At 37.3% G+C, this 24920-nt stretch overlaps 1 protein-coding gene and 1 long non-coding RNA gene across 4 annotated transcripts in view; one reads left to right on the top strand and one right to left on the bottom strand.

Annotated features, from left to right (window-relative positions):
• Pde3a (phosphodiesterase 3A) overlaps positions 1–24920 on the bottom strand; it is a 323995-nt gene that overhangs the window by 229758 nt on the left and 69317 nt on the right. The window lies entirely within an intron of this gene.
• LOC125611803 lies at positions 18520–23499 on the top strand. The gene is made up of 2 exons (XR_007342041.1): positions 18520–20752; positions 21053–23499. It is a non-coding gene; the product is annotated as an uncharacterized LOC125611803 (long non-coding RNA).

Raw genomic sequence — 24920 nt, 5'->3', positions numbered from 1 at the left:
AAAAAAAACAAGGGAGAGAAATGAATTATGGTAGATGGGGTAGAGAGAGAAGATGGGAGGGGAGGGGGGAAGGGGAGGGGGGATAGTAAAGGCAGCAGAATACAACAGACACTAGTATGGCAGTATGTAAAAATGTGGATGTGTAACCCATGTGATTCTGCAATCTGTATACGGGGTAAAAATGGGAGTTCATAACCCACTTGAATCAAATGTATGAAATATGATATGTCAAGAGCTTTGTAATGTTTTGAACAACAAATAAAAAAAGAAAAAAAAAGAAATACTGTATATATTGTATCAGGCACATATTATTAAAGTACAAAAGTTACATTTTATCAAGAATGATGGTGGTTAAGCTAAAAACAGAATGGCATTCATTGGTGATCTGAAAGACTTAGGGAGAGTAGTGATTGACAGAACATGGGCACAGTGAGCCAAAAGGCGGGTGAAGGAAACACTGCAAAACACCTCTTCCACTTCACCACTAAACCCAACAAACAATATAGCCTTCAAAATAATTGGGGTGAAAGCCATCTTTTCCAAAATCAAATGCTTTAAAGGTGTTGCTAATAATCCTTAGAAAACCACTAAAATTAATGCCCATATGAATAAAATAATGTTCTTTATGTTTTCTCTGATAAGTGGATGCTAATCCATGATGGTGAGGGGAATGAGATAAGCGGAGGAAGTCTGGATGGGGCAAAGGGTGGAGGAGGTATGGGGGGTAGGAAAGGTTGTGAAATGAAATGATCATCACTACCTTAGGTACACGTATGATTGCACAAATGGTGTGACTCTACTTTGGGTACAACTGGAGAAGTGAAAAATTAGGCTCCATTTGTGTACGATGAATCAAAGAGCATTCTTTTGTCATGTGTAACTGATTAGAATAAATAAATAAATAAATATAAAATAACATTCTTTGTTCTAACCAATTAGTTATGAAAATTCTACCACACCAGTAATAAATACAATTTTTATATTACTACAAAGGCAGGTGTGGTGGTGCATGCCTCTAATCCCAGTCACTCAGGAGGCTGAGGCAGGAGGATTGCAATTTCAAAGCCAGCCTCCACAAAAGGAAGGTACTAAACAACTCAGTGAGACTCTGCCTCTAAATAAAATATAAAAAAGGGCTGGGCATATTATCCAGTGGTTAAGCACCTCATGTTCAATCCCCAGTACCCACCCCCCCAAAAAAGAAGACCTAATTTACCAGGATGCTATTTTTTTATACTGCATTATTCTTACACATTATGTATGTGATGCTTAGAGAAATGCATATCATTCTGGCTGCCATCCTATTTCTGCGACCATTAACTTCCTAATAATATTATGCTTTTAATAAATTAGAGTATATGCTTTCAGCAAATGAATTGTCATTAATGTAGATTATTTACTTGCAAGTCAGTTATTAAAACAAGCAACATAAAAGAACGAAATTACTAAAATGAGTAAATGAACAAACGTGTGTAGACTGTTCATTGGCTATTAACTCCATCCCCGTCTTTCTGACTTACAAGAGTCTGGAAGACTCTAAGCTACATTTTTCTTAGTCTTTCCCAGCTGGCTTCATGTCAAGTTGTGCCAAAGGGAGGGACTGGTTAGAGACTCAAAAGAGAAAGGGAGAAAGGGTATGAGGGAGGGTTGTTCTTGTTTTCTGCTTCCAGCAAAGCCATCACTAGCAGAGGGCTAATCAGAACCACTGTGAGTAACTGAAGAATCCAGCCTCCTGGTCTGAAAAATATTTCCAGAGTTGGCTCCTGAGGGACCACTCAGCAACATTAGCACAGCACCATTATTACAGTGGCAGCAGAAGCAGCAACGGCTCCAGCAATTTAACATCAAATGCAATTTTGTGGCCTCTTGCCCTGAGTGGAAATAGCTTTCTGATCTGTGGATAACAACCCCTTGTCCCTTTTGCACCTCCATCTGTCTGTTATCTTTGTTACTGATTCCTTTCATTCAATATCCTGCTGCTTCTATCAGAGTGGGTTCTGTCTGAGTGGGCACTACTGGTAGAACATAACACCAATATAAATCCAAAATATTTGCTCTTCCTATCATTTCTGGCATTAAGTTAAAAAGTTGTGAATATTTCATGTTGAAGTTCCAAAACCTGTGAATATATATATTTGACTATGCACGTGCATATACACAACACAAATATGAAGAACATACTCTAAAATGTTAAATAATGATCAAATTGACAGTGTTGATGGTCCATACTTTTCTTCATTTATTACTTTTCCTAATTCTTCAGTTATTACTTTCAATAAAAAACGCATGAAAATGTACATGTGCAGATTTTTTAAGTACAAATTATACTAGTAACGTCAAAAATGTCTTTAAAATTTTTACTCAACCAAGTGTCTTTCAGTATAATTTCTATCTTTGAAACCTATCTCAAGATAATTTCGTTTTTTTTAAGAAGGTATAGTAAAAGGAGTCCAACCACATGACTACGCCAGTCTGACCACTTCATAACTGCACACTACTGGTAAAAGTCTACCTTGAAGTATGTTGAGAATTTTACCTGAAATCATGGATGCTAAAAATGGGTTGCTCATAAGTTTTCCGCCTATTCTTTTGTTGAGAGCAACTTTATACCCAAAGCTACAAATTACAAATAACTGATGCTTAGTGTAAAAAAAAAATGAGAATACAAACATTACACTATGGAAGTCACCTCTAACTTTTATGTCTGACAAAGAAGTACTCTGAACACTGTACACAGTTTCTCTAAACTTATAACCATGCATTTTCACTTAAATATTTTTATTCTCTTATATATTAACTGTTTTAAGATCCAAACATTTTTCCATAAGCATTTTTCAATCACTCTATCAACCACATTCTTGACTATCTAATGTAGTGGTAGACAATGTTTTGATGATCTCAAAATGCTGTATTCATGCAATAGATAGACAGCATCCCCAACCTGTAACTTTCCTTTTTCCTGGAATAATTCTGTGTTTCTGGATTGCAGAAAATACAGCTTGTCTGACTATTTACATTCAAACAAGTATAGCAAAACCAGGGGCTGATTACAGGTTTATCTGCTCACAGTGCTGAAACTCCTCCCAGACTGAGGAACAGGCTGAAAGCCCCACTTGCAGATTTCAGCATGTATCTTTCCCTGTGTTTCTAGTGCACATTAGGGAGGTGGGAGAGGGCTACTGACCAGAGGCCATTCCTACACTAGAACCCAACTCTCTCTTAAATTTATGCAAAAGATTTTCTCAATATCACATATTCATCCTAAAATAGTTTTCTGGAAATTAATATTTATATAATTTAATAAAATTTAGGATAAGTAAAAGGGCACTTATTAAAAAATTGGAAATAGTGGTGACAAATTCAATAGTACATTAAACAGAAATGGAAACAGCAGGCAGAATGTCCACATGTGAGGCAATCAATACTCTCTGGAAACATATTAGTAACCTTGACAGAAAGCTACAAAGTCACCAGGCACTGGCCTTTGTACTTTTGTGACAGGCAGCACAGCTAACTGGTTTGTAAATAATGAATACATTATATGAGGATGAGCACACACAGGAAGGTGGAAACTCACTAACTCCCAAGTTCCTGAAATGTAGAAGGAAAAACCTAGAAACAAATTTGAAGGAAAAGATGTCAAAGACCATTCTGGGCTAGTTAACAAATTAATATCTAATGAAATCACTAGAATAGCCATAATATCTAACTATATAAAGAGAATTATGAAACTTATAGAGAAGACAGGCTCAAGATATAGCAATTCCAGGGAAATGAAATATGCTTTCCAATTGGCAATCTATCTGACATGTTTATTAATTTAATCAGGCCATATTTCAGATGTTTTTTAAATGCTTTACAACATTGCCATAAAATATCTATGACAAATTTAATCATATCAAGAGTTATTTTTTAACAAATACAACAACTTTGAGAAGAAAATATTCTGACTTGTAATCTGCCAGAAAGAAGTAGGTTAATCCTTAAATACCCTTGAATAGAAACATTATACGCTTCATTATTCCCTTTTCTACCAGTTAAGAGTATGGGAACTTGTATTCTATCCTGAATAAACCACTTAGATAATAAGACTAAGTTAAATAATAGCTTATGTATAGAATGTATGTATCTAGAATTACAGTTAGAATATTTTATAAAAAGGTAAAGCATACATGAATTAAGGTATGTATATATACATACATACATTTTAATTCATTTATACCTTATTTTCTCCGTAAGTGAAAGACTACTGTTGAGAGACCTATGGAAATCTAAGTTACCTTTATAAACTTAATACCTAGCCATAGAAGTATTAATATTAAAACAAAATGAATGCCCCAAAACAAAATTTAAAAAATAAAAAAGCTGGGGATGTAGTTCAGTGGTAAATTGTCTCTGGGTTCAATTCTCAGTACCAAAAAAAAAAAAAATTTTTTTTAATGAATAAAAAACTTCCCCTGCTTAGACCTAGGAAATAGACCTCCTTCCCTGCAATACCCTCCATATTAGGAAGACCATCACTTCTCCTCTCAACATCCTTTCTCAGATTTTGCCTGAAATTCTGTCTCTTAAGTAGAGTTTCCAGGTTTGTTTTTTGTTTTTTAAATGTTTTTGTTAGAAACTGATGCATCCCTGGGAATGAAATGGTTTATTAGACTTGTCATAAAAGAGGATTAAAAATTTCCTAGGCAGGAGATTTTGGCATAACTCAGACCAAGGGAGGACAAAGCAAAAATGAAGGTCAGTTGACAAAAGCTTCTCCATGCCTAGTCTGAGAGAAAACAGCTATTCCCAGAGTTGTCCTCAGCTGGCAAACACAATCCAAAGCAGGAGCCCTTTGCTTTATGCTTGTGGGCAAATCTGCAGCTTCAATTCTTATTACCTGTGACAAAACATGCTACTCCATAAAGAAAGGGAGGATCTATAAAAGATTATGAAAATTCCATATTAATAAACTGAAGTAACCCAGTCACTAGTTATTCAGCAATCCTGCAATGTCTGACAACTCTGCCCTAGACACACAAATATCTAATTGGATTTCCAGCCAATGTTTTGGTAAGGGTTCTTTATTATCAATTTGTCTACAGTATTTTCCTGAGTTGGTCATGTTTTTAATCATTCCAGCTTTGGTATATTATTATAACCAAAATAGTTTAACTTTGTAGCCATCAATTTAAGTTATGTGGGTTTGGTTCATATGCATTAAAGAAACATGGTTTCATCAACATCTAAGACACATAATTTCCTAAGAAGTCAATCTAATGGCATATGGTTCAAAGGTGACATTTTTCCACCTTTTCTTATTAGTGCATTATATTTGTACATATTATTGGGGTTTGTTGTTACATATTTGTACATGCAAACAATATAATAATATAATTTAGCCAATATCACTCTCCAGCACTTTCCCCCTCCCTGCCCTTGGTCCATTTCCTCTACTGATCTCCCTTTGATTTTTAGGAGATCCATCCCCACCTTTTTCATTTTCCTCTCTAGCTTCTGCATATCAGAGAAAATATACAACACTTAACCTTCTGAATCTGACTCATGTTGTTTAACATGACGGTCTCTAGTTCTATCCATTTTTCTGCAAATGCCATAATTAATATCAATGTTTGGTTAAATCCTCCCCAAATGTGCTTATATAATCTCTCTTTTGGTAACATGTTATATCACATTATCTCCCAAAGAAGTCCCAGAGAACATAGGATCAAGTTCAGTGTTTTAAAATTCTACCAGAGTGGGGGATGTAACTCAGTGGTTAAACATTTGTCTAGCATATGTGAGGGTTTCATCCCAAGCATCACAATAAACAAACAGTAAATAATATCCTACCTGCCTTTTTATGAACTTAAGTTATATGACTTACTCCCATCGTAGCAAAGTTATTTAGAGTACAACATGGTAAGTGCCTTTAATTCTCTCTGTTCAGAAATACAAACCATCTGACTATTGGACAAATGCTGTTATATGGGATAATCACTTCATGGAGGGGGGGGGTGTTATTGCCCTTTCAGTGATGTCACCAAAATATCTAACAAGAACAACTTGGAGGAGGGAAGATTTATTTTGGCTCATGGTCTCAGTCTATGGTTAGCTGTCTCCACGGCCTTGGGTCTGGGAAGAGGCAGAACATCATGGCAGAAGGGTTTGGCAGAGGAAAGCTGATCTCCTGGGTACAGCCAGGAAGCAGAGAGATCAAGAGATAAAAGAGACCAGAGACAATATATAGTCTCCAAGGCATGCCCCCCCCAACAGTACTCACTCCCTTCAACTCGGCTCCACCCCCTAGAGTTCCTACTTCTTCCTCCTAGTCCATTCAGTCACGATGGAGTAATTCTTTGAAGATATTAGAGCCCTTATTATTCAATCACTTCCTAAAATTCCCCAACTCTGAACATTGCTGCACTGGGGACAGAGCCTTCAACACATGAGCCTTTGGGGGACATTCCAGATCCAAACCATAACACAGGGGAACCGTCAGTGGTTGGTCAAGATGTCCTGGATATAAATGTTCAAACAGGCAATTAAATTTTAGTCATCCCCATGAATTGATGTGAGCATACTTTATATACAAAGGTATGAAAAATTGTTCTATCTTACTAAATGCTGAATGCTGCAATAAACATGAAGCCTTGCTCATATTCTTTGATCATTATTTATTTGGCATGCATGTATTACATGCCTACTATATGCCAGGAACCCTGCTATGAGCACCATTTTAGTAATGAATAAAATAAACAAAATCCTCCTTTGATTGTGCTTGCATTGTGGTTGGAAAATACAGACAATAAGCCAACGTGTGTCAGTTGGTGGTACGGACTATGCAGAAAGAGTAAGGTCAAGATGGAGTAGTGGGGTGTGAATTGCTTTAAATAAGGTCGTACTGGGAAGATTCTGTTGATGAAGAAAATGGGCAGAGACCGCAAGGAAATGAAAAAACAAACCATGTATATTGGTTCTTGTCCATGACAAGAAGCATATTCCAGGCAGAGGAAACCCTAAATGCAAAAGGCAGGTTCAAACAAGAGCAATGAGCTGATGGAACCAGAGTGAATAAGAGGGAATGTTAGAAGGTAAGGTAAAAGATATCAAAGGTAAAGCAGTCATGCTGCACTCATTGATTGGGTCAAAAACTTTGAATCTTATTCTGAAAGAGAAGTGGAACAGTCACAAGATTGCAGGGAAGTGACATGCTCTGACTCACCTTTCAAAGGATGAGCTCTGTCACTGCGTGATGCCTTGACTCTAAGAAGGTAAGGGTGGAAGCAGAGAAAACCTTTCAGAAGCCTACTGAAATAGATGAGGCGATGATGGTGACCAAGAAAAGGTAGCAACTGTGTCAGGGGAAAAAATGGTGACACTCTTGATACATTCTGAAGTTTGGCAGAATAGAATTTGCAGATAAATCAAATGTGCGATGTCAGTGAAATAGGCTGGGAAAAAAATGACTCCAAAATCTGTGTCTGAGCAATCAGAAAAAGTATAACAGAATAATTGATGGTCAATAATATGATTTCCTCAATATGATCCCTCTGTATTCCAAACAAGGGCAAATCACATCTAACATTGTATAGACTCTCCTTTCTGAATTTATTTTACTTAATTCTCAGATACTCTATCATGATTTTCTCTTCCCTTTGTTGCCACTTCTATATCTTTACCTCAGCAAAGGAACAGAGACGTCATAAAGAACCATGGATAATAGCAAATTTGTATCCAAAAATCAATTAAGTCATAAATCTGGTAAACAAAAGTCCAGAAGCTCGCCACCCAACTTCCATGGGACTGGCTGTGAGATCTCTGCACTAGTGGTGTAGGCAGGCATTGAAGAAAAGTACCAGGATAATCTTTCTGAAGGCATCTTTCAGAAGAAATTTGACTTTAAAATCAAGTCAACTCTTTAAAAACAGCATCAAGGAAAACAGGCAGCGTACCACTGTGAGGAGAGACAGCAGTGTCTTCAGCAGGTGAACAAGATGCATGCTTCCCTTCTCCAGGCCCCAATTCCTAACCAAGGTAAACTGATACAAAACTGCCAAGAGCGGTAGTGTCAGGGATCTGACAGGCTCCTTTTCCATGTGGTTGCTGCCCAAGGCTAACAATCTAGCACTAAGTCAGACAATGCTCCGCCCAGATAACGATGGATGATGATTGCACCATCTTATAAACAGGTGCATCCTGCAATTCATTAACCACATAAGGTCCTCAGAGATGGAAAAGGTACTCTGACCAAATACGGAAATGCTCTCTGTACAAAATTTATAATGCTCCTCCATTAAATTTTTTTTCAGGTCCTGTGGCAATTAAACCATGAACTGCTTTCTATGAATAGGCTCCCCCCACCACCAAAAAAAAAAAAAAAAAAAAAANCAGAGAGATCAAGAGATAAAAGAGACCAGAGACAATATATAGTCTCCAAGGCATGCCCCCCCCAAAAAAAAAAAAAAAAAGCCTAATTAGGACAATGGAAAATGGATGACCACTTAGAAAAACACTACAAGAGAAAAATTATAAAATCTTTGTAAACATTTTAATGAATAGGTAGGGGGAATGGTAAATGATCAAAGACAATTTCGGATCTAATACTGATGATGAAGAAAGGGGGAAAATTACATATTAAAACAATGAACTTCCAAATTTAAAATATAAATATATATATATATATATATATTTTGTTTCAATTACATGGATCAGGCAATAGATTGACTGCTATATGTTCCATCACTGAATGAGGCCCTAAGAATGAGAACAATAAACAAGAAGAGACCATCCTCTCCTTTGCACGACTTAGTATACATGAGGCATCATGAGAACTAGTCTGACAAGCACAGAGGCGGGCCAGGATCACACAGCACTAATACTTAACTTGGGCTTGGGAATGTGGGAATCATTGTTCAGGGAAGCATTCCAAGAGGAAGTAATATCTAAGCCGTGCATTTTGGTCAGGCAATAAGAGAGAAAATATTGTTCAAACACAGGACCAAGTCAGACTGAGCATAAGAAGGGCCCAGAGAATCAAGTAAAAGCTATGTCACAAAAAGAAAGGTAGTAAGGTGTGTCACATAGGACATTGTGAAACACAAAGTTAAACACACAAACAGCTGTCTAGTATGCTCAAGTGCTACCATAATATAGGACCAAATATCTCTAAATATATCTAAAATCTGGCTATTTCCAAAAGAAGTACAGGGTTCTTGTCTCCTACATGAAAAAATTCTTCTAGACCCTATGGTGCCATGCAATGTTTTAGCATTAAAAGTAGGAAAATCAAAGCCAGGCAGAGTGGTGCATGCCTGTAATTCCAGAGGCTGGGGAGGCTGAGGCAGGAGGATCATGTGTTCAAAGCTAGCCTCAGCAAAAACAAGGTACTAAGCAACTCAGTGAGACCCTGTCCTTAAAAAAAAATACAAAATAAGGCTAGGTATGTGGCTCAGGGATCAACTGCCCCTGAATTCAAACCCAGGCACCTAAAAAAGAAAAAAAAAAAAGTAATATCAGGATCCCTCTGATATCCAAAAATGTCACAAACAAACACTAAAATCACAGTGCTGAACAGTGCTTAGGAGAAGTCTTAACACACTGAGCTCTGAAACTTTTCTGGATTCAAAGTTTGAACAACATTCTGGAAAACCTGACATTTTACAATGACTTCTGTCCTCTCCAGTCTTTCCCAAGTGATCAAAGCATCCAAATACTTCCAAATACTACACTTTTTGTTGATATATCCAAAGGGATTAAAATTTAACTGTGAGATGAAACAGCAATCCTTGTAAAACTGAAACACATTGCTGTAGGTCACCAGGCTGTGTTCTTGCTCACACTTGCATCTGACTCAGTTAAAAACTCCCTCCTGCCTTGAACACGTCCTCCCCCTCAGAAGGCAGTTCTTGCACAACCAAGTTAGCACTAAATCTTTCTTTAGAACCCACTTGCTGTTACGGTATATTTCTTACTGCTAGTAAGGATATTTCAGCTCAAAATTCAAACATGCATCTTCACTTGCAATGAAAATATATGTGATAAATTCATCCAAATATGAACATATACCCATCAAACATCTTTATTAATTTTTGTTAATTTATATATGACAGTGGGATGCATTACAATTCTTATTACACATATAGAGCACAATTTTTCATATCTCTGGTTGTATACAAAGTATATTCAAGTATATTTATACATGTACTTTGGATAATAATATCCGTGTCTTTATACATGTACTTTGGATAATAATATCCATCACATTCCACCATCATTTCTAACCCTAAAGCCTCTCCCTTCCCCTCCCATCCCTCTGCCCTATCTAGCATTCATCTATTCCTCCCATGCTCCCCCTCCCGACCCCAATATGAATCAGGCTCCTTATATCAGAGAAAATATTCAGCATTTGGTTTTTTTGGAATTGGCTAACTTCACTTAGCATTATTTTCTCTAACTCTATCCATTTACCTGCAAATGCTATGATTTTATTCTCTTTTATTGCTGAGTAATATTCCATTGTGTATATATGCCACATTTTTTTTTATCCATTCATCTATTGAAGGGCATCTAGGTTGGTTCCACAGTTTAGCTATTGTGAACTGTGTTGCTATAAACATTGATGTGGCTGTGTCCCTACAGTATGCTGTTTTTAAGTCCTTTGGATATAGACTGAGGAGAGGAATAGCTGGATCAAATGGTGGTTCCATTCCCAATTTTCCAAGAAATCTCCATACTGCTTTCCATATTGGCTGCACAAATTTGCAGTCCCACCAGCAGTGTATGAGTGTATCTTTTTCCCCACATCCTCGCCAACAATTATTGTTGTTTGTTTCTTAATAGCTGCCATTCTGACTGGAGTGAGATGAAATCTTAAGAGTGGTTTTGATTTGCATTTCTCTAATTGCTAGTGATGATGAACATTTTTTCATACATTTGTTGACTGATTATATGTCATTTTCTGAGAAGTGTCTCTTCAGGTCCTTGGCCCATTTATTGATTGGGTTATTTTTGGTTTTTTTGGTGCTTAGCTTTTTGAGTTCTTAATATACCCTAGAGAACAGTGCTCTATCTTATGTGTGAAGGGTAAAGATTTGCTCCCAAGATGTAGGTTCTCTGTTCACCTCACAGATTGTTTCTTTTGCTGAGAAAAACTTTCTAGTTTGATTCCATCCCCTTTATTGATTCTTGATTTTAATTCTTGTGCCAAAGGACTCTTATTAAGGAAATTGGGGCCTAAGCCCACATGATGGAGATTAGTGCCTACTTTTTCTTCTATTAGATACAGGGTCTCTGGTTTTATTTCTAGGTCCTTGGTCCATTTTGACTTGAGTTTTGTGCATGGTGAAAAGTTCTACCAGAAAACTTCTAGAACCAGTAAATGAATTCAGCAAAGTAACAGGATATAAAATCAACACCCATAAATCAAATGCATTTCTTTATATCAGTGACCAATCCTCAAAAAGGGAAATGAGGAAAACTACCCCATTTACAATAGCCTCAAAAAAAATTAAAAAATACTTGGTAATCAATGAAAGAAGTAAAAGATCTATATAATGAAAATTACAGAACCCTAAAAAAATAAATCAAAGAAGACCTTAGAAGATGGAAAGATCTACCTTGCTCTTAGATAGGCAGAATTAATATTATCAAAATGACCATACTTCCAAAAACACTATACAGATTTAATGCAATTCCTATCAAAATACCAATGATATTCCTCATAGAAATAGAAAAAAACAATCATGAAATTCATCTGGAAAAATAAGAGACCCAGAATAGCTAAAGCAATCCTTAACAGGAAGAGTGAAGCAGGTGGTATCACTATACCAGACCTTAAACTATACTATAGAACAATAGTAACAAAAATAGCATGTATTGGCACCAAAACAGACTGGTAGACCAATGGTACAGAATAGAGGACACAGAGACCAACCCACAAAATAACAATTATCTTATTTTAGACAAAGGAGCCAAAAACATGCATTGGAGAAAAGATAGCCTTGTTAAAGACAACTTGTTTTCTAAACATGTTTGTACAATTCTGGCATTTAGATAGCATTCTCCAAAATGTTAGGACCAGGTACCATTTTATATTGCCCTGCAGATTCATATATTCAACCCATACACCTTTTATAATATTTTGTGAATCTGTTTTTCCCTTTCTCTAAAAGACAACTTCAAAATGAAAAGGCTTTCCATTTTAATTAAACACAGCTCAAAGTATGTTAGTATCTAGCTAGCCCAATAAAAATATATGCGAATTTATTTTTACTAGGTTAGATAAAGGAATTAAGACTATGGCGTTTACTCCTCTGCCTCTCCTTTAAAATTAGAATTCCAAAAGGCAGGAAAAGGGGCTAAAAATTCATGCCCCCTGGCCTGCTAGCCCCCGGATAGCGATGGCTGTGTCTTATTCACTGCTGGTTCCCCAGTATCTGGCACAATCTTTGACAACTTGGCAATTCTATTAAACACTCAAAATAGGCAGCTGAATGAGTAATACAATAGACTCAACAAAATTAAGCATCAAAATTGTTCAGGTTTATGAATGAAACAAACTTTTTGACTGGAGAAAGAAGGAGTATTTTGACTTATAAAACTTTTTTTCTGTAGCAACTACTAAGATGAATTAAAGGTTATCTATCATTAATAAGAATTGGGGGGCTGGGGATATATCTCAGTTTGTAGAGTGCTTGCCTTGCATGCACAAGGTTCTGGGTTCGATCCCCAGCACCACAAAACAAACAACAATAAAAAAAGAATTGGAATAATACAGGTTATCACTTATGCAAAGGTCGGAAAGACTAGCAGATAAGCTGATTCCTCTATATTTCCATCTTCCCTTCCTACAGGTCTTAGGGAGAAAATCTTTTCACTAGTGAGGTCTGGACTGTCCCATTATTAAAATACAATATCAAAAGGCTGAATCACATTAGCTGCTACCCCATAAATTCAGCTTTTTAGCTAGAGCATTGCTTTTACAAAGGGGAGCATACTTAGCAATCTAGTAGATGATAAAAGCATGTGATAAGATGGATAACGAGCCTCAACGAATGAATGAACTCCATTCAGAGAAAAATTAATCCTATCAATTACCAAAGAACATTTTTCTTTTTCCTTTTTTATTTTATTTTTTTGTTTGTTTGTTTTCTTTGATATAAGGAGGCTTATTCATAGTGGGATAGGGAGTGGGAGCATGGGAGGAATAGGGGCATGGAGTTATTAATGATGGTGGAATGTGATGATCATTATTGTTCAAAGTAAGGTATGAAGACACAAATTAGTGTGAATATACTGTGTATACAACCAAAGACATGAAAAATTGTGCTCTATATGTGTAATAAGAATTGTAATACATTCCACTATCATATACAAATAAAAAATAAATAATAATAAAATTTAAAAAAAGAAACTGTGGTGTATACACACACACGCGCGCACACACACACACACACACACACACTGGAATATTACTCAGAATGTAAAGAGAATAAAAGCATGGCATTTGCTGGTAAATGGATGGAGGTGGAGAATACTATGCTAAGTGAAGTAAGCCAATCCCAAAAAACCAAATGCTGAATGTTTTCTCTGATATGAAGATGCTGATCCAAAGAACATTTTTTTTAAATGCATGGAAACTTTTGTATATTGTCCTCTGTCTCTCAGAATGAGGATTACCCTTTATAAGCAAAAATGTTTTCAATGAAGTTGAGAAACTAACAGAATTAGCTATATTACAATTATTTGAGAAAGTGCCTATGTTCATCTTCACATTCATGAAAAGGAGTTGAAACCACTCACGTTAGGGAAGTCAAGGGATAATGTTAAAAATAACTTGACTCCAATTTCCTTAAGTACTTTATTCAAAAAGGTCCTTTAACAAAAGTGAAATACCCACTTCAGAATTTTTCTAGGTTGCAATAACTGTCTTCTTCCCAATATTGTTTTGGCTTACATAGAAGCTTCCCAGTCCACTTTGAAAAAATGACCACCAGTTTCCTGGAACTCTTGGCCTTACTATCATTAATGGAGTTATAATATACAGCTAAATGGTTCCTTTTCATGTCTCCTCATCTCAGTAAATGACAGGTGTGTCCTTTGCGGCTCTCAAAACAAAAATCTATTAGTGTAAAAGGATGCAGGAAAAACCAAAAGTGTTCCTCCTATTCCCACAACCACTCAACACTTATGACACCTGATTCTCCACAAGACGGCAGCTAAGTCTCTAATTCAATTCAGACATTACATGGAGACAATATCAGATTTCTCAGTGAGGGCTCATTTCCACAAGACTGCCTCCCACTTCTTATGGCAGTTCCAAGTCTTAGGTTATGACCTTTACTTCATAACCAGCTACAAATCAGGGTTCCCATGAAGCCTTTTCTGGTTTCAATGAATTTTCTAGAGAAACTCAAAGTACTCAGAAAAACACTTTACCCATACATCCCAACGGCTATCACAAAAGACACAGATGATCAGCTTGATGAAAGATACCTAGGGTGAGGTATGGGAGAAAAGGTGTGGAGTTTCTATGCCCTTTCAGATACATCACACACCAAGCATCTCCAGGTGTACAGCTATGCCCACGCTCTCTGAACTTCTCCTTTTGGGTTTTTAAGGAAGTTTTGCTATCTAGGCATGACTGGCCACTTGTGATCAACACAACATTCAGCCCTTCTTCCCTCCCTGGAGGTTGGGAGGTGGGGTTGAAAGTCCCAACATTCTAATCTTGCACCCATCTTTCTGCTGGCCAACACTAATCTTGATGTTAACTAGGGAGCACCCAGTCACCAGTCATCTCATTAACAAACAAAAAGACACTCATCCCTCCAGAGATTGAAGGTTTTAGGAACTATATAAAAGGAAACTGAGATTAAGATCAAATATATATTTTGCAACTCCACAAATAGCAAATTCGGTTGGCTCTGCCTTTAGGATATCTTCCCACCCCCTTCAACTCCTAGACACCACTATCAGCCATCTGAACAGTCTGCAAGAGACAGCCCTGTGTCATGCTCCTTCCTTTGCCCTCCATAATCTACATTCTACATTACCCCTCAGAAAAGCAAATCAAATCATGCCATTCCTCTGCAATGTCACATCTTGGTCAGAATAACATCCAAAGACCTCAAAAAAAGGGCCTCCGTGGTGTGTCCCATGAACCACCTCTATGACTTCTTGTCACAGCACTCTTGCCCTTGCTCTTCTGCAGTGCCCTCACCTGTAAGATTGCTATTTTTTTATGCCTGGAATGCATTTCTATTTTTTATTGCTATTTTTTAATACCTGGAATGCATTTTCCCCAGATATCCATGTGCCTTGCTATCTTTCTCTTTTCAAGAAGTAATTGCCACCAAGAATGCTGGTATACACCTGTAATCCCAGAGACTTGGGAGGCTGAGGCAGGAGGATCACAAGTTCAAGACCAGCCTGAGCAATTTAGTGAGGCCACAAGCAACTTAGCGAGACCATGCCTCAAAATAAATAAATAAACAGGGCTGAGGATGTGGTTCAGTGGTAATGCGCTCCTGGGTTCAATCCCCAGTACCAAAAATTAAATTAAAAGTAAAAACAGAGAAAGAAACAATTGTCCCTTTATGAGTTCAATCTTCCCTCATGACTATATAAGACAGTAATAAAGACCCTATGGCTACTTGGAGACAACACTGGAGCTGCTTCATTTTTCTTTGTAGCATTTATTCCACCTGATATATTGTTAGAATGCACTATAAAAGGAACATATTTATCTGCTACAAATGTTTAACATAGAGCACGATATAGTAGACTCACAATATATATTTACTATAACAATAGTCCCTAAAAAGATACTGACAGATTAAGAAAAGAATATGATGGAAACCTGGGATCTAGAGAACAAACTCAAATGACTCCAAGAGCTCTGTCACCAATACTCACTAACCTTGTTTTGAACCTGCTACAGTTTGTATCTTAAGTGTCCTCCAAAAGCCCACCTGATAAAAAGCCTGCTTCCCAGCTGGCTTTGTTGGGAGGTGGGGCCTAGTGGGAGGTCTTTAGGTCATTAGGAACGTGTCCATAAAGGGAATTGTGGGACCCCAGTCTCTTTCTCATTCTTTTTGCTCCCCAGCCATGAGGTGAGTGGTTCTGCTCCACAGTGCACTCCAGCCTTGACTTGTTGCCCCACCACAGGCCCGAAAGCAATGGCACCAACCCAAGCACGGACTGAAGCCTCCAAACTCAAGTCAAAATAAATCTTTCTCATTGTTAACTCTTTCTCTTGGGTATTTGTTATAGTGACAGAAAACTGACTAGTACACAGGCCTACCCAAATGTGAGATTACCTCTGAGAATTAACTATCTTTCTTAGGAATTGGTGACTAAGATATCATGAAATATAAAGTATCATGAGAAAGCCAGAGGAAAGCAGAGAAATAATGCCCTTCTCTCACCCCATCTCAAAACACTCAATACACTGTTCCCCATGCTACTAGTAGGCACTCAATAATAAATGACCGCCTGGATGCAAGACCATTTTACTTTACCAGAGAGGAAAGAGGAATAAGCAAGTTGACATTTTCTCGTGACTTGAGCTTATTCAACTGGACAAAGGGAGAAGACTGCTACAGAAGGAGAGGCTGACTCTTTAGATTCTCGCAAAATGCAAATTCCTAGCTATGCTTTGCATGGGAAGGGCTGCATTTCAGGCATGTGGGGAGAAAGGGTAGAGGGAAAAATATTCAGACTATGCTATTTTTAAGTTATTTGGTAAGAATGACTATTTTTCCCTCTGATATTCTTGCATCAACCAAATGTCATGTTTCCATGCACTGCTGTCTGGATGCTATCAAAGGCTCACTCTGAGGTGAGAGGGAGGAGTCATGTGCTCATCTTCTCACATGCTGCAACCGTTGAAAATTTTTTTTTTTTAAAGCTTTGTGACCTAGAAAGGAGATGCACGGTATGAATGATGCACAGGCTGCAGAGAGCATAGGGCGTCATCGGTCTATTTATATCTCCAGGAAGGAAAAAAAGAGTCCAGGGCAGTGACTCTATACTCCAAGGACCGGGTATGCAAAGATCATCTGGAAGAAACAAAAAACAACACAGCCAGGGAGGCATTTGTGGCATCAGTAAAAAAATCAAAGGTGAAGCTATATTCCTATTTTCCTTGGTCTTTCCAAATTCCCATCTATTTTTAAAGAGTTTCAAGTTGATCATCTGCCATTTCCTGCTACTGGGTGAAGCATCCCAAGTCTGAGTTACAGACCCTGCCATCCACATTTTAAAAACCAGCTTCATTCCATATGCACATACATACATTTGGCTATACTCTGCAACCACTTGGATGCACCGTAAGTCTTTGGGAAATGTTTTCAGTTGGTTTTTTCTTCTTTTTCTTTTTTTAAGCATTTGGAAAACGCTTTTCAATTGCTTGTGTGATTTAACTCCAAAAAGAGAGGGAAATGGGATTACACAGACCTGTACAATTCAATAAAGAAATATTTTCCCCAAGGTATAAAGTCAGTTTCTCTTAAATGGTGAGATATTTCCAGGATAAGGCAGGGAAAAAGAACATAAGCCCAGCTGTGAGCACTTATTCCTGCATCACTAGAGAATTTAATGCCAGGCTTCACCTCTAGATTTCCACTTGTTTCTAAAGTCAGCAATTTAATATGGGCCCCAACGAAATGATGCTCTAAAAGTTACCAATTTTACTCTTTTGTGACCCATGTACTTGTGCAATTTCTGCCAGCTTGATTTGCTTTCAGAATTATTCTACTAGCTGTGGTGATGGGTTTGCTGACAGCTGGGTAGAATAGGTGTTTTCAACAGATCGACATGAGATTTTTTTTCCTAGTGCAAAATCCACAGATTCTGCTCAATGTTGGAGGCAGGATTCCATAACAGAACACAAACTGATTTATTTTGTTTACACTAATGTTTCACAGTAAACACTTCCTGCTTCTATTCCTAAGTCTTCTCATCATTTCCGAGTCAGACAATTTAAGGCTTGCCCTTTCCCTTCATCTGCAGAAATCAAGTTTGGTTTTAATTCACCAGACACACACCGCCATCACCCTGTTCACTTCCTCCACAGCCTGACCTATAAAAGAAGCAAGGCTACTTCTTGAATGGTTCAGATCAGAGAACGAATGCTTTCGATTCTTGAATTTCAAAAACCAGAAAGCTAACTTTTGTGCTTGTAAATGTCAATGATTTACTATCACCTCAATGACATTCTTAAACCAACTGCTACATATAGAAAACAGAGTAAATAATGGATAAAGTCAATGGATTTAGAATTTTAAAAATAAACATAGGATTGACTATACTCAAAAAGTAAAAGACTGATTTAAAAAAAAAAAAAAATACAACCAATTTTGTCTTCCCCCTTTCCTTGCCCCACAAGACCTGTGAGTTTAAGAGACATTACTATTTGTTGTTGTTGTTCCTGTGTATTCAATGCCAGAAAGAAAAAGTGGGCAGTGTGAAAACTAAGTAGAGGGAAGATAGATTTAATGCACGGGGAAAATGGACATTCATGATGGTTCTCCCAGCTGAGAGCTAGACGAGAAGGAAAAGGGAAAGCAGAACAAAAATGAAAACTCACCCACAGGTACTTTCAACTAACAGATATCTGATAAATATTTGCCCATGATTATGCAATAGAAGGGAAAGGAACAAAGTGCTGTATCATCTTTAGAAACTCTTCCACTTGTACCACACAGCCTAGGAAAGGAACCTGGTTATCATGCACTCAGTAACTGCAAAGCTCCTGTGTTCCTTTAACTTTCTGCTACCAAGATCAGCTCTGCAAAGGCCTCCACACTCTTCCTTAGCTCCTATTGTCACAAAGAAGCTAAACAAAGGCGCCTGCCTTTAAATGGAGACAAACTGGCACCTACACAATTAGCAGCTCTTTCCATCGGTTACACAAGTGCAATCATGCAGCGGGAGTTTTGAACAATCTGGGGAAGTTTTCTGAGAGGCAGAGGAATGATGTTACACTTGCTGAATGTAAGTGGCACACCAACAATAAATACCTGTTCTTATTTTTAAAAACAAATAGTATTTTCATGGAATATGGATTCTTGTGTGATTTCCATTGTACCTCTCCATAATTTTCAGCATAATTACTGTGAGAGAAGAGAAAGTCAATGGATCTACTCAGATACAATTAACTCACACACAGAAAATGGAAGAAGATATCCTTGTTATGCAATTAAAAGAACACAGGAAAAACCAATGACTGGTCAAATTTTTAAATCACACATATATTTCTTTTCACATTTCCTCATTTTACTTCTGATACTTGACTCACTGACATTCGTTATTCATTACAAAACATGGTAAGGTATTATCTTAAGCAGCTTGTATCAGCAAGTAATTCTGGAATAACTGTGCTTGTAATTTCTCCTCTCACTCACATCCTCAGATCCACACAGTTAGCCAAACTTTAGCTGGGAGAACCAATTAGCGACACTGTTTAAAAATATCTATAGCTGGAATAGAATAAAATTTTATCTCTAATGTTATATTTATATTGTTTATGTGTTGCTCAATTTTTCCTCCCTTTGATCAAAATACGTGACAAAAACAACTTTGAGGAACTCATGGTTTCAGAGGTTTGGTCCATGGTTGGCCTGCTCCATTCCTCTGGACCCAAGATAAGGTAGAACATCATGGTGGAAAGGCATGATGGAGGAGAGCTGCTCAGCTCATGACAGCCAGGAAGTAGAGAAAGATGGCCAGGAGGGTGGGGTAGATGAGAGCCAGGGATAAGTCAAGGGCATACCACCCAGTGACCTACTTCTTCCAGTCATAACACTCATTACCCAGTAGTCCATTCAATCACTAATCTAGTAACTAGATCAATTCACTGATGAGGTTAGTGCTCTCATAAGCTAATCATTTCACCTCTGAATGTTCCTGCATTAACACATTGGCTTTTCAGGGAATACCTCTTCTCTAAATCATATAATGTCCTTCAAATCAATTTCTGTATACCTTCTTGTAAAAAGAAATAAAAATCAGCATTTAGTGTCGACAAAACTAAACCAAAGGCCAACACACATTATGAAAAATATTGTTTTTATGGAATTAAGCTCACCTATAGAGGAGCACCACAATGTGGAATTCTGACTCATTCACATTCTGCTTATTACCCCTGACTTATGAATTATGAAAGATGATGACATCACCACAAAAAGATCCTTCAAGTATGATATGTGCATCCAAGGAGGACTCGGAACATGTGCTGTGTCACACTCCCTTCTTGTTCAATGCTGACAGTGGACAAGACAGTTTTAACACCCATTTTTGTGCTCCAACCCATTAAATACTTACATCTATTAAGTTTAAACACATGCTTCCATATTCAAAGACACATAATCAAGCCTCTTAAGGTTTGTTTTCAGTTTTAACTTCCAAACTGCTAGATTTTACTGCATTTTTACAAACTACTAACCAATCTCAAAAGAACTGCCCTACAACTTTCAATTTTTAACACATGGCAATGCAGTTAACTATTTCCATTTGTCTTCCATTTGCAGCCAGGTGGTAGGAGTGCACTTCCCTCTCTTCTTGACCTTTTAGTGAGGCCATGTGAGGTCAATGAAGGTATGCCCAGGTGGCATGAATCACGACCAGCCAGAAGTTCCAAGAGCCGGTGCAGAATTTACCATGTTTTCTCCGCCATTCAATATGATTGTGGAAGTACCTGTCAAGAGGACATTTCCTCAGAAGTAACTATAAGAGGATCTTCCTCCCAACCCACATGGACAGGAAGGTGTGGTAAGCCATTCTTATAGACCGTGGCCGCCATTAGAAGATGGCGCCGGCTTCCACTGTGGCCTGTGATAAACAACTCCTTTTATGGAGAGTTGGCGCGCAATCCCTTACCACCCTATGAGAGAGATCCACGTGGCGGCTTAGGATTGGGATGCGGGGGGGGCTTTATTAAGCTGTGCTTGGGTGTGTCGGGAGGCGGGCGCTAGAAGATGATACATGACTCAAGGCCTGAATAAACTGCTGAAAGAAGAATCCTGTGTCGTGTTTTCCCTTGCTGGCGAGGGGTCGCGACAGGAAGGAAATCTTTTTTATTATAAAGCACTAAGATACTTGTGGTTTGTTATTATTACAGTTAACTTACTCATGTACATACCTAGTTGTAGTTATCTGTCACATGAGAAATATGAAAAAAAAAATCTTAAAGGTCATTTTAATATGTATGTGTGGTGTCAATGATCATCATGATTTAGTAGTTTGAAGAACATTACACGTCTAGAAAGAGATTTTTCAAACTTTGCATGATGTAAGCAGTTCGATATTTAATGCTAAATGAGAACAGTAAATTTCCCAGAAATTGGGGTCTGGGAAAGAAGCATCCAGGAGACACTAATCTAGGAAAAGCAGAAAAAAAAAAAAGGAAGACTAGAGGTGTAGTTCAGGGTTAGCATGTGCGAGGTCCTGGGCTCAATCTCTGCAAAAAAGGGAAAAAAGTGACAAGAAGATTTCAGAACATGGAAAGTGGTTCCATATGAAGCAAGACCTTGTATACCACAAGAAAGAGCACAAACGTATGCTGCAGATCCTGGGGATGCTGTAAGATTGTAAGCAGATGTACTATGTGATCAGATCTGCAATTCCCAAAGATTTCTTCTGTAATTTGAAGGCTGGGTTGAACAGAAGGATATACTAGAATTGAAGGTGAGTGAGACAGATCTTAGAGTAACTGGAAGCAACACATTACTCATCTTGCTCATCAAAGATCCCATGAGTGATCACAGCTTACGGAATCAAATGTACATCATTCCCTGTGGGACCAAATGTTCTCCAACATCAGGGAATAGAGGTTAGTGGTCAAGGCTGCATTCTGATTTCTAGATGCAGCTTCTGTCATATGTTAGCTGGATATATTATTAGGATATTAGTGCAATATCCTGGATTCTTTAACCATAAGTTCCTACCTTTTAGATTAATCATAAAAAATAAGTAATAGATGTAAAATGATTATTTTAGCAAAGCACATGGCTCTCAGTGAGAGCTCACTTGTCAATTCAGTGCATTTATGACCAATGACATAAAGAAGCCATTGTCCTTCTATACCATATATTTTTTTTCATTCTTCCTCTACCATTGATGTTACCTTTGACTATGTCTTTTCTTTATCTCCATATGTCAAATTCCACCCTCAATTCAGGATCTGAAATACTGTCTACTCCATGAAGACTTCTCTGAATGCTCTGTGTGTCCCAGGAAATAATCCTTCAAATTCTGAACCATAACATACATTCTACCTGCTTTGTGGCACTTAATTCCATATTATTTGCAGGTACTCTGCTTTCTTCAGACTGTATGAGATCTTATTTATCCACTTATGTTCCAAGTAGCACTTATTGTAAAGCCTTGAACTTATTCATCTATACTGTTGAATAATTCAAGGAATTAGATCCATTTCTAACAAATAATTTCATTATAATTCATTGATATAATATATACGGTGTACTTTTTGCAAAAAGCATCATAAACAACTAATTCACAAAGCCAGTCATTTTCTTCATCCTTTTGCATATAAATAATGGAAGGTCTGTCATATTGATGGCAAATCCCAAAGGAAAATTTACAGTGTCTGATAGAAAACTCCTGGCTCCTGCATTCCAGAAGCAGAAAGGGAAGAAAGCTAATCTTCCACAATTTGTCCGATAACATTCTTCACTCCCAGAGCCATAAAGATGTCACAAGGCAGATAAGGATCCGTGTACACAACTGGCTGTTGAAAACAGTTTGATTTTTCCCCAGACTCCATCACCATGCAAACTTAGTGTTCCTTGATACCCTTTGTCTGCAGTAAACAAGTAGGGAAGAAGTGTTGTGTAAGGGATGTGACTTGTTGAGTAACAGCTTAAAAAGCAGGGACCAGCAGTTTGATCCTTGTAACCTGAAAAACACTTGCCTCAGCCTAGGTTTCTTAGGGTAAGTGATCAAACAAAATTAAAGGGGGCTTGGAGAACAGCTCTAAGCTCACCACCTGACTGCAACTACTCTGAAAGAGGATTTGATCTTTCATCTCTTCCTCCTGCACTTGCTTCTGGAGTTGATCCCAAGCAAACTTGTAGGATCACAGAGCCATCCCACCAATTTATTTGCCCCTATAAATTATTTTGGAATGTAAGTCTTTTCCAAGGCTAAAACTTAAAAATTAAATCCCAACCACTGCTTGTAAAACAAAGCAGAACCATATTCTCAATGGAGCACATCACTAATTTTTCATAGCTTTTCACAGCTCATCACAAATGTTAACTCTTTCAAACATCCCTGGCACAGGCTTCTTTCATATTCATTAGTGTCAAAACTTGATTATCAACTTTTTTTTGGATCTTACACCATATGATTTTAATTTTTTCCTTATTTTTACACAGTGCTCAAATAAAATCAATCAGAAGAATATTACTGATTTTAAAAGTATATATAAATAAGCAGGAAAAATGTCACTTATGGACAGTTCATTTAGCAAAAAAAAAAAAAAAAAACAAAGCACAACAACAACAACAACAACAAAACAATGTCACAAAAGAAAAGCTCCATTAGGTAGTACTATCTATCTGGTCCCACTTTTTTCCAGACTGAATTATGCAACATTCCTGATGTTTAAAACTATTCTGTCATGGAAAATCTGTCTCTGGGGTAAGGATGGGGAAGGGTGTCCCATTTTCTTTTTAAAGTTATAATTTGAAACAGATAGTTAAACAACAAATTTCTTGTCCTTTGCAAATATTTTGTTTTATGCATTGCAAAATTTCAAGGTAAAAACAGAAATATGAATTTGAAAGTAAAGACTTAGCAAACACTCCTTTTGCCCACAGCATGGACAATACCATAACATCAGAATATTTTGCCCAGCAAGATAAGTAGTCAGCAATACTCAGTGACCTTTATAATTTCAAGTGGAATTAAGTAACACATCAAATGATGTCTTTATTTGATTTTCTTCAAATGTTACTGCACAAATTTAAAGACTAGCAAGAAATAATTTTTCTTTGGTAAATGAAAAGAATCAATACTATGAGTATAATAAAACCTCATTCATGTTTCTCCTTTTTCTATGTTGCCTGGAAGATAAGCTGATATGAATAGACAAAATGTATATGATAATTCATAGATGAACATTAGGATCAAAATAGAAAATTTCTAACAGAGTCTTGGTTTCTCCAGGAATTAAATCTCCTTATTGCTTTAACTAACTTGCTTTCAAAGCTAAGAGTTTTTAAAGTGATGTTGTTGTATTATGAAGAACTGTAGAAAAATCATAATTTGAAATTAAGCAAAGACTTCAATTTTTTAACTTTTGAAGCTGACTTAAAGACAACACATTAAGTGACAAGAGAATCCAAGAATCACTGGTCTGTTTCAGTGACTCAAAGCAGTTATTTAACAGGAAGTAAGCACATCTCTGGAATCTAGCTGTATCACAGGAAACATGCTAACTCAGACACAGCATAGTCCCTATCCTATGAGATAAAGCGAGTTCAGTTGCTCCAAAGTCTCTCTATTATGGTCTGTGTTTGAACACACGCCATGTTTGTTTCAACTATATTCTGCATTACCTTTTAGGTGAGTGACTTTAGAATCATATTTTTTCATATTGCTAAATCACTAATGTAAATTCAACATCTGAATATAATTATTCCTGTGTATTCACATGACCTTGGAATGCTGAGAAACATCTTTGGCTTGAGATAAGCCATAACAACTCAGCCTTAACATTATACCCAGCAGACCTGGCTAACGGGGGACCCACTAGATGGCTAGTTGTGCTGAAGACAAATAGAAATTTTAGGAGTCTGAACACCTGCGGATAGTTAGGAGATTCCTTTAAAAAGAAATAGGAGTAAGTCGGCGTACTCTGCAGAAAATGCAACTAGTTTTTTTTTTTTTTTTTTTTTTTTTTTTTTTTT

This window comes from Marmota marmota, unplaced genomic scaffold (genome assembly GCF_001458135.2).
Source record: "Marmota marmota marmota unplaced genomic scaffold, marMar, whole genome shotgun sequence".
In the NCBI taxonomy this organism is placed as follows: Eukaryota; Metazoa; Chordata; class Mammalia; order Rodentia; family Sciuridae; genus Marmota; species Marmota marmota.
This window is presented reverse-complemented; position numbering and strand designations above follow the sequence as displayed.